Source organism: Palaemon carinicauda, chromosome 20, assembly GCF_036898095.1.
Source record: "Palaemon carinicauda isolate YSFRI2023 chromosome 20, ASM3689809v2, whole genome shotgun sequence".
Taxonomy (NCBI): Eukaryota; Metazoa; Arthropoda; class Malacostraca; order Decapoda; family Palaemonidae; genus Palaemon; species Palaemon carinicauda.
Genome location: NC_090744.1, coordinates 27,925,615 through 27,937,989, shown reverse-complemented (window position 1 = coordinate 27,937,989; position 12,375 = coordinate 27,925,615). Strand labels below are relative to the sequence as shown.

Genomic DNA, 12,375 nt, shown 5'->3' with positions numbered 1-12,375 from the left:
GGCAACATTGTGATACGGGTCATTTTCATGGCAAAGTAAAACCAGAAGTATGTATAATTAGAGAAGTTAATCATATATAAGTGAAGCTAAATTTCAAGCTATGTTCATACTTTCTTGCACCATTTTTTAAAAATTCTATTCAAATTCGTAGCGGACATACATGGGAATAGTGACCCTGTTCATAAGAAAACTACAGCTACTTTGACTCTGAATTCCTTAAGCCTACAAACATTCTAAATTCAACATGGACGTCGAAATCCAACATGGATGTCGCCAGCCAACAGAGATGTCGAAATCCAACATGGATGTCGAAATCCAACAAGGATGTCGAAATCCAACATGGATGTCGAAATCCAACATGGATGTCGAAATCCAACAAGGATGTCAAAATCCAACATGAATGTCAAAATCCAACATGGATGTCAAAATCCAACATAGATGTCGAAATCCAACATGGACGTCGAAATCCAACATGGATGTCGAAATCCAACATGGATGTCAAAATCCAACATAGATGTCGAAATCCAACATGGATGTCAAAATTCAACCAAGAGACACGGGAATCGAACCCGCTAAAAGCAATCAGTATTAGCATGAAAAGAAACGGCCCTGTCGACCGATATGCAGGACGGGAGTTCGAGCCCGCTAATGCTCCAAAGATCCTTGTTATATTTGCGCCCTCGCCACCCTTGCGAACTAAGGATGGAGGATTTGGGGAGCCTATTATAGGTCTACCCGCCGAGTCATCAGCAGCCATTGCCTGGCTCTCCCTGGACCTAGCTTGAGTAGAGAGGGGGGTTGAGTACTCAACATATGTATATGAGGTCAGTCTCTAGGGGCAATGTCATTCTCCCTTGCCTTTGCTATTCATGAGCGACCTTTAAACCTTTATATAACGCATTGAAAACCTTACCGTTTGGCCAAAACTATCACTAATTATAGGTATTTGTAAATATGTTCTTGGACCATATGGTCCTAACTTTATTTCCAGGTACGTTCATACTTTGGAATTTTCCCGTTTTCGATAATGAGGAGAGAGAATTTCCCGTTTTTTGTAATGAGAGGGAGTGAGAATTTTCCCGTTTTCTATAATGAGAGGGAGACAGAATTCGTGACAGTACCTATGGTAATACAAGGAAGACAGCAGAATACGAAAAACTTCTCAAGAATTGTAATAATTAAAATTTATGGATAATTTACTGTTTCTTAATTATAATGCAATTAGGGTTAGTTAATTTTTATTAATTTTCATGTCATCATTCATTCACTCCCAATTGTTCTCTGAACTCTCATCTTATCTAATTTCTATAATAGTCACGTTAGTATTCATATATATGGTCTTAGACCAGATAAATGAATGTAACATACTCCTGGACTTCCAAATACAATACCACTGGAATAAAAATTGGAGGTACAGATGGACTAAGTGTTGCATTACTCAAATGACTTTAAAAGCAGCTCATTGATTGATTGGTTTGTTTATGTAATCAGACTAATCAGACGTTGAAATGCTTAAGGTAATCGAGGTGATTGGGATCATGCTGAATTTGAAATTACTTCAAATAGAATTTACTTCGACAAGAACATCACCAGAGGATTCTATTTGAAGAAAATAGCGTCGCGACAACGATGGTCATCGACTCCAAGAACACCTGCCTTATTAGGAAGTGGAATATATATATATATATATATATATATATATATATATATATATATATATAGATAGATAGATAGATAGAGATAGATATACATACATATATGTATTATATATATGTATATATATATATATATATATATATATATATATGAACCTCTCACATATAAAACATATGATACATAGTTACAATAGTTATATAATGTAGAAGGGTAATCCTAAAAATAACCTCATGTTTCAACGATATAAATACCATACTATATATATATACAGAGAACACTGCACATGAATACGTTATTAACATATACAATACAATAAATCTAAAATCAAAACAGAAAAAGTAACTTAGCCTAAAACGAACCTTATTCCTCTACAAAGATTTAGCCAAAACTAAATGAAGTCTTAAATTACAGCTTACCTTTGAATAGAGGATTTTCTATCACTATCGCTATATGTGGGTCTTGATAACTGGTGAGTTAGTTGGTGCTCTCCTGTTAACAAAATAACATTAATGGTTATAATACCGATCATAATAATGATATCAAAACTAATAATAAGACTAATAATCTATATATTAATACGATAACGTGTGTGTTATTTATTTTCTCTCTCAAGCTTTAAAGAAAACGGAAATAATTTCATGGTATACTCTCACAAATTCACGCTTTAAAGAAAACGGAAATAATTTCATGGGATACTCTTACAAATTCACATTAGACTTTGATTACTTAACCAAAGCACATATTATATAGTTTTCCCAATTTTGTCTTTAGCACCTGAGTCTATTTTTAAATATTAGACAAAAAATTGAGTTCTATCAATTTCCATAGCCTAGATTATAAAATTAATCTCGGGACATTTTATTCAAACATGTATAGGTTAGGAACAAGATAATTAGTATTGAAAATATAATTTTGTGTAATTTTCACGTGTTCCGATAGTGATGATAATTGTAATTAACACAAGTTGCGCCAATTTGGATTAGTGGATTAGTTTGAAGTGGTCCTGTACTGTTAATCCACAACAACTACAACCAACACCACAACAACAACAATAATGATGATGATGATGATGATACTTGACCTTAAAGTACACTAGTTTGAACTAGTGGCCGGTAACGACCTTTTACTGATTAAATAAATTAAATCATATATTAAAACAAATTTTAAAGTACCACATTTTTTAAAAATAAAAGCTAGCAACAAATCGCTATGCCGAGTTTCTACTGAACCTAAATAGCCAACAAAAATAGTTTTGAGTTTCAAAATAATACAGATAGGAAAATCATTCGAACGGAATCAAGGATAGATTTATTCAATATGAGAAAATTATCACCAAACTAATGAAAATATAATTTTCATATATAACCCAATTTAGGTACGATTGCGCTACTATATTTTGCATTACTTATGAAATATAGCGTTCGGATCTTATTTGATGGAACTAATCAAATACTTTATGGTGCAATTGTACAACTAAATTTCCGACATATCAGTAATAAATATTTATCATAAATATGACTGGTTCTCCTCGGCTGAGTTATTTACAAGTGACAAATGTTTCTGTCCAGTCTATCTTTTAAAGACAGTGAGTAAATGTTCCAAGCACTAGGTGTAAATAAAAAAAAAATAAAAAAAAGGGGAATTTTAATCGGAAATTCTCCGTAAAAATATACGGTTCTCAGCCGTATTTCAGTAAAATACAATGGACCGCAACTTTACCATACTTTGTTATTATCTTTTACGGATTAGTGACCGTAAAATCACTCCTTTAAGTCAATATTTCAGTTATAAACGGTAAATGCCTGGCAACATTTATTCCAGGATTTTTACCGTTTTTTAAGGCAATTTCATAACAGTGTAGATCAAGACCACTAACCTTCCTTGCGTATCATTAATGTGTCCTGATAGCACATCCGGATAATAACTTTTCTACTTATGGAATTGGTTGTTGATTGATGGAATGTCCAAGAGAACGATATCAAAACAAGGTGGGTTGTGGAAAGAATGAAATTTTTCATATCAACATAAATAATCAGGTGTCCGTCTGGAGGCATTTGACAATGAGAACTCCTTTGAGTTATATTAAAATTGTGGCAATAAAATTGGAAAATATTGTCAATTAGGGTTATAAAACTAGAAAATCATGTCAATTGGAGTCATATAACTGGAAAATCATGTCAATTAGGGTCATAAAATTGGAAAATTATGTCAATTAAGGTCATAAAACTGGAAGATCAAGTCAATTACGGCTATAAAACTAGAAAATCGTGTCAATTATGGCAATAAAACTGAAAAATCCTGTCAATTATGGTGATAAAACTTGAAATCTGGTCAATTATGATAAACTGGAAAATCACGTCAATGATGGTCATAAAACTGGAAAAAAAAATTATCGAGTAGGGTAATAAAACTGGAAAATAATATCAATTTGGGTCATTAAATTGGAAAAGCATGTTTAATATGGCAATAAAACTGGAAAATCTTGTCAAATTTGGCAAAAATCTGGAAAATCGTGTCAATTATGGTCATAAAACTGGAAATCAGATCAATTATGGTCATAAAACTGGAAATCAGATCAATTATGGCAATAAAACTGGAAAATCATATTAATTAGGGTCATAAAACTGGAAAATCATATCAATTAGGGTCATAAAACTGGAAAATCACATCAATTATGGCAACAAAACTGAAAAATCTTGTCAATTTTGGCAATAAACTGGAAAATCGTGTGAATTATGGTCATAAAACTGGAAATCGGGTTAATTCTGGCAATAAAACTAGATAATCATATCAATTAAGAGTAATAAAACTGGAAAATCATATCAATTAAGGTCATAAAACTGGAAAATCATATCAATTAGGGTCATAAAACTGAAAGTTCATATCAATTAAGGCAATTAAACAGGAAAATCATGTCAATTTTGGCAAAAAAAAAAAAAAAACTGGAAAATCATGTAAATTTTGGCAAAAAACTGGAAAATCATGTCAATTATGGTCATAAAACTGGAAATCATGTCAATAATGGCGATAAAACTGGAAAATCATGGCAAAAAAAAAACCGGAAATGTTTCATTTCAATTAGGTTAAAAATGAGATATTTCACTTGCATCTAATAAAACGTGACAATGGGTGTAAGACTTTAAATATGAAAATGAACAACGGCCATACATTTAACGATTTTTAGTTAATTTCTTGCATAACAAAACATTGGTATAATCATATACATCTTTTAGTGTACAAGTAGAGCTTACTTGTTCTAGTATCTAATTGAGAGCTAATTAAGCAATTGAATTTTACAAATTCCTTTCCAGTAAGTATAAATGATATGGTTCTTTATTCCTTATTCAAATCATTAAGAGATCCTCGTGTGTGTCCGTAATTCTATTCTATAATAAAAGAATTTTCTTTAAAATAAATGCAAAAATACAGGAGGAACTATTTACAAAGAAAATCAAATTCATATATAAAACGAGCCTTTAAAATAACTTATTCAAAACTAAAACCTTTTTTCTCGCCCCCTCCCATATATCATAGGCAAATTCTCTCTCTCTCTCTCTCTCTCTCTCTCTCTCTCTCTCTCTCTCTCTCTCTCTCTCTCTCTCTCTCTCATCAAAACAATCAAGGTTTGCCATCTGCAGACCTCGAGAGCGCCGATGGAAGCGCTTCAAAAGATCCCCCGTTTTCTATGAACTGATACTCGAGTGACAGATGCGATGGCCCTTAACCGGCGGAGGATCCCCACACACCGAGATGCACAACATCTGTCACTTACGAGGACAACTTTGACTGCTAAATGATGGTGAATGGACTCGAAGAGGTCGGCTACGAGTGGCACTTGATCATTAGCCTCCAAGATAATGACTTTCTGGTTGGAGGAACGGGGGAAGAGAACAATTTCAGAGAGAGGGTTCGAGTGGGGCTTCGACATATCGAACCAACTTTTATTCTTTTTTTTTCTTTCGAATGAGTATAATGGACGGATGGCTGATTTTTAGTAGCGAGATAAGACATTGACTGATATGATTTATGGACTTGTACCGCAAAATCACCATCAAAAATTGATATTAAAGTAGTAAATGTTTGTAACCCAAATTGGTTTAGTTGAAAGTTCACCTTCAGGTACAGTTGGACACATGAATTCCTGGCACACCTCGCTCCAAGGTGAGCGGTGGGTAGCCAAGCAGCTAGTGTAAGGGATATAGAAGAGGTGGTGGTCAGGGCTACAAAGAGGAACTCGCCGTACAGTAAGGATGTGACAGGGAACATTTCCTCAGAACAAGGTGTGCCAGGATTTCCTGTGTCCAACTGTACTTCCCAAGGGATCCGAGGAACACGTGTTTTAGAAACTGGGTATCTTCTCAGCCTTCAGAGATCCGCTTTGAGTCTTGCAGTAAAGATCCAATAAGAATATTAATTCTAGATAATGTACTTTCATTTAATTTCAATATTTATTTGAAGCTTAGATATTCTCTCTCTCTCTCTCTCTCTCTCTCTCTCTCTCTCTCTCTCTCTCTCTCTCGTAGAATGCAAAGCCACATGGCAGTTATAAAATCTGCTTTTCATCAAAAGAGGTTAAAACTAAGAGAAATGAAAATCTGTACAGACGTAAGCAAAATGTTATTTGCATAAAACTATCGAGAACCAAATAATGGTCAAATTGACTTTGAATGAAGTTTAATTGTGTCATCAATTTAGACCATATCATAACCATCATTATTATTATACTTATTACTATCGAAACTACAACCCTAGTTTAAAAAGCCGGTTGCTACAAACCCAAGGACTCCAACATGGAAAAAATACGCTAGTAAGGAAAGGAAATATTGAAATGAATATACTATATGAAAAGTAATGAATAAAAAATACACAAATCTTAAGATAAAAAACAAGTTTAATATAGATATACACTGTGTATATATATATATATATATATATATATATATATATATATATATATATATATTTCATATATAGACTAAACAATGAAGACTGGCCTGGCATTGGGGCCTGGACTGGCCTGGCATTGGGGCCTGGACTGGCCTGGCATTGGGGCCTGGCCTGGCGTGCCGTTTTGGGCAGGGGTGCATGGTGAAAGAAATAAAACAGGAGCTAAAGTATAATGTTGAATAGTCATTGCAACTGCAATGGCTCTCAAGTACTGCCTACAGTGCACCGCAGTGTGTTGATATACTTAAAAATTTCCTGTAAAAACGGTAAAAATCCTTGAATAAATGTTGCCAGTCATTCACCGTTTTAAAAACTGATATATTGACGTAAAGGAGTGATATTATGGTCACCAACCCGTAAAAGATAACTGAGTAGGGTAAAAATTACGGTCGCCTGTATTTTATTGTAATACGGCTGAAAACAATATATTTTTACGGCCAATTTCCAATTAAAATTACGGATTTTTTAAGTGTACAATAATTGCCTACTTCGGAATTACAACACTCGCAAGAAATGAGGCTTAACTTCGAATGAAGGGTCAGATACAAATATATGAATTTGAATAGAATAAAAGGGCCGGAAAAAAACTAAACTTGAACAGGATGTCAAAACTGGACAGAAGAAGAACTACATTGAAAGATTCAATTCTAACACTGTATGAGAATGCTCGCTAATAAATAATGATGCTCGTAACTACATTGAAAGACTCAATTCTAACACTGTAGTCTGGACTGGGAATGCTCGCTAATATATAATGATTTTCATAACTACATTGAAAGACTCAATAGTAACACTGTAGTCTGGACTGGGAATGCTCGCTAATATATAATGATTTTAATAACTAAATTGAAAGACTCAATTCTAACAATGTAGTCTGAACTGGGAATGCTCGCTAATATATAATGATTTTCATATCTACATTGAAAGACTCAATTCTAACACTGTAGTCTGGTCTAGGAATGCACACCATTATATAATGAATTTCATAACTACATTGAAAGACTTAATTCTAACACTGTAGGCTGAACTGGGAATGCTCGCTAATATATAATGATTTTCATATCTACATTGAACGACTCAATTCTAACACTGTAGTCTGGACTGAGAATGCTCGCTAATAACTAATGATTTTCATAACTACATTGAAAGACTCTATTCTAACACTGTAGTCTGAATTGAGAATGCTCGCGAATGTATAATGATTTTCATAACTACATTGAAAGACTCTATTCTAACACTGTAGTCTGAATTGGGAATGCTCGCGAATGTATAATGATTTTCATAACTACATTGAAAGATTCTATTCTAACACTGTAGTCTGGACTGAGAATGCTCGCTAATATATAATGATTTTCATAACTACATTGAAAGACTCTATTCTAACACTGTAGTCTGAATTGAGAATGCTCGCGAATGTATAATGATTTTCATAACTACATTGAAAGATTCTATTCTAACACTGTAGTCTGAACTGAGAATGCTCGCTAATATATAATGATTTTCATAACTACATTGAAAGACTCTATTCTAACACTGTAGTCTGAATTGAGAATGCTCGCGAATGTATAATGATTTTCATAACTACACTGAAAGATTCTATTCTAACACTGTAGTCTGGACTGTGAATGCTCGCTAATATATAATGATTTTCATAACTACATTGAAAGATTCTATTCTAAGAGTGTAGTCTGAATTGGGAATGCTCGCGAATGTATAATGATTTTCATAACTACATTGAAAGATTCTATTCTAACACTGTAGTCTGGACTGAGAATGCTCGCTAATATATAATGATTTTCATAACTACATTGAAAGACTCTATTCTAACACTGTAGTCTGAATTGAGAATGCTCGCGAATGTATAATGATTTTCATAACTACATTGAAAGATTCTATTCTAACACTGTAGTCTGAACTGAGAATGCTCGCTAATATATAATGATTTTCATAACTACATTGAAAGACTCTATTCTAACACTGTAGTCTGAATTGAGAATGCTCGCGAATGTATAATGATTTTCATAACTACACTGAAAGATTCTATTCTAACACTGTAGTCTGGACTGTGAATGCTCGCTAATATATAATGATTTTCATAACTACATTGAAAGATTCTATTCTAAGAGTGTAGTCTGAATTGGGAATGCTCGCGAATGTATAATGATTTTCATAACTACATTGAAAGATTCTATTCTAACAGTGTAGTCTGAATTGAGAATGCTCGCGAATGTATAATGATTTTCATAACTACACTGAAAGATTCTATTCTAACACTGTAGTCTGGACTGTGAATGCTCGCTAATATATAATGATTTTCATAACTACATTGAAAGACTCTATTCTAACACTGTAGTCTGGACTGTGAATGCTCGCTAATATATAATGATTTTCATAACTACATTGAAAGACTCAATAGTAACACTGTAGTCTGGACTGGGAATGCTTGCTAATATATAATGATTTTCATAACTACATTGAAAGACTCGATTCTAACACTGTAGTCTGGACTGGGAATGCTCGCTTATATATAATGATTTTCATAACTACACTGAAAGATTCTATTCTAACAGTGTAGTCTGGACTGTGAATGCTCGCTAATATATAATGATTTTCATAACTACATTGAAAGATTCAATAGTAACACTGTAGTCTGGACTGTGAATGCTCGCTAATATATAATGATTTTCATAACTACATTGAAAGACTCGATTCTAACACTGTAGTCTGGACTGTGAATGCTCGCTAATATATAATGATTTTCATAACTACATTGAAAGATTCAATAGTAACACTGTAGTCTGGACTGTGAATGCTCGCTAATATATAATGATTTTCATAACTACATTGAAAGACTCAATAGTAACACTGTAGTCTGGACAGGGAATGCTTGCTAATATATAATGATTTTCATAACTACATTGAAAGACTCGATTCTAACACTGTAGTCTGGACTGGGAATGCTCGCTTATATATAATGATTTTCATAACTACACTGAAAGATTCTATTCTAACAGTGTAGTCTGAATTGGGAATGCTCGCGAATGTATAATGTTTTTCATAACTACATTGAAAGATTCTATTCTAACACTGTAGTCTGGACTGGGAATGCTTGCTAATATATAATGATTTTCATAACTACATTGAAAGACTATTCTAACACTGTAGTCTGGACTGGGAATGCTTGCTAATATATAATGATTTTCATAACTACATTGAAAGACTCAATAGTAACACTGTAGTCTGGACTGGGAATGCTTGCTAATATATAATGATTTTCATAACTACATTGAAAGACTCAATAGTAACACTGTAGTCTGGACTGGGAATGCTTGCTAATATATAATGATTTTCATAACTACATTGAAAGACTCGATTCTAACACTGTAGTCTGGACTGTGAATGCTCGCTAATATATAATGATTTTCATAACTACATTGAAAGACTCAATAGTAACACTGTAGTCTGGACTGGGAATGCTTGCTAATATATAATGATTTTCATAACTACATTGAAAGACTCGATTCTAACACTGTAGTCTGGACTGGGAATGCTCGCTTATATATAATGATTTTCATAACTACACTGAAAGACTCTATTCTAACACTGTAGTCTGGACTGGGAATGCTCGCGAATGTATAATGATTTTCATAACTACACTGAAAGATTCTATTCTAACACTGTAGTCTGGACTGGGAATGCTTGCTAATATATAATGATTTTCATAACTACATTGAAAGACTCTATTCTAACACTGTAGTCTGGACTGTGAATGCTCGCTAATATATAATGATTTTCATAACTACATTGAAAGACTCTATTCTAACACTGTAGTCTGGACTGGGAATGCTCGCGAATGTATAATGATTTTCATAACTACACTGAAAGATTCTATTCTAACACTGTAGTCTGGACTGGGAATGCTTGCTAATATATAATGATTTTCATAACTACATTGAAAGACTCTATTCTAACACTGTAGTCTGGACTGTGAATGCTCGCTAATATATAATGATTTTCATAACTACATTGAAAGACTCTATTCTAACACTGTAGTCTGGACTGGGAATGCTCGCTAATATATAATGATTTTCATAAATACACTGAAAGATTCTATTCTAACAGTGTAATCTGAATTGGGAATGCTCGCGAATGTATAATGATTTTCATAACTACACTGAAAGATTCTATTCTAACACTGTAGTCTGGACTGTGAATGCTCGCTAATATATAATGACTTTCATAACTACACTGAAAGACTCTATTCTAACACTGTAGTCTGGACTGTGAATGCTCGCTAATATATAATGATTTTCATAACTACATTGAAAGACTCTATTCTAACACTGTAGTCTGGACTGTGAATGCTCGCTAATATATAATGATTTTCATAACTACATTGAAAGACTCAATAGTAACACTGTAGTCTGGACTGGGAATGCTGGCTAATATATAATGATTTTCATAACTACATTGAAAGACTCTATTCTAACACTGTAGTCTGGACTGTGAATGCTCGCTAATATATAATGATTTTCATAACTACATTGAAAGACTCTATTCTAACACTGTAGTCTGGACTGTGAATGCTAGCTAATATATAATGATTTTCATAACTACATTGAAAGACTCAATAGTAACACTGTAGTCTGGACTGGGAATGCTTGCTAATATATAATGATTTTCATAACTACATTGAAAGACTCGATTCTAACACTGTAGTCTGGACTGGGAATGCTCGCTTATATATAATGATTTTCATAACTACACTGAAAGATTCTATTCTAACAGTGTAGTCTGAATTGGGAATGCTCGCGAATGTATAATGATTTTCATAACTACACTGAAAGATTCTATTCTAACACTGTAGTCTGAATTGGGAATGCTCGCGAATGTATAATGATTTTCATAACTACACTGAAAGATTCTATTCTAACACTGTAGTCTGGACTGTGAATGCTCGCTAATATATAATGATTTTCATAACTACATTGAAAGACTATTCTAACACTGTAGTCTGGACTGTGAATGCTCGCTAATATATAATGATTTTCATAACTACATTGAAAGACTCAATAGTAACACTGTAGTCTGGACTGGGAATGCTTGCTAATATATAATGATTTTCATAACTACATTGAAAGACTCAATAGTAACACTGTAGTCTGGACTGGGAATGCTCGCTTATATATAATGATTTTCATAACTACACTGAAAGATTCTATTCTAACAGTGTAGTCTGAATTGGGAATGCTCGCGAATGTATAATGATTTTCATAACTACACTGAAAGATTCTATTCTAACAGTGTAGTCTGAATTGGGAATGCTCGCGAATGTATAATGATTTTCATAACTACACTGAAAGATTCTATTCTAACAGTGTAGTCTGAATTGGGAATGCTCGCGAATGTATAATGATTTTCATAACTACACTGAAAGATTCTATTCTAACACTGTAGTCTGAATTGGGAATGCTCGCGAATGTATAATGATTTTCATAACTACACTGAAAGATTCTATTCTAACACTGTAGTCTGGACTGTGAATGCTCGCTAATATATAATGATTTTCATAACTACATTGAAAGACTATTCTAACACTGTAGTCTGGACTGTGAATGCTCGCTAATATATAATGATTTTCATAACTACATTGAAAGACTCAATAGTAACACTGTAGTCTGGACTGGGAATGCTCGCTAATATATAATGATTTTCATAACTACATTGAAAGACTCAATAGTAACACTGTAGTCTGGACTGGGAATGCTTGCT

At 33.3% G+C, this 12,375-nt stretch overlaps 1 long non-coding RNA gene across 1 annotated transcript in view; it reads right to left on the bottom strand.

Moving 5' to 3' along the window:
• The window catches only part of LOC137660236 (uncharacterized), a 315,543-nt gene that overhangs the window by 201,065 nt on the left and 102,103 nt on the right, over positions 1 to 12,375 (bottom strand). Inside the window, exon 3 of the long non-coding RNA XR_011047659.1 lies at positions 2,073 to 2,145. This is a non-coding gene — a long non-coding RNA (uncharacterized lncRNA). The remainder of the gene's footprint in view (positions 1 to 2,072; positions 2,146 to 12,375) is intronic.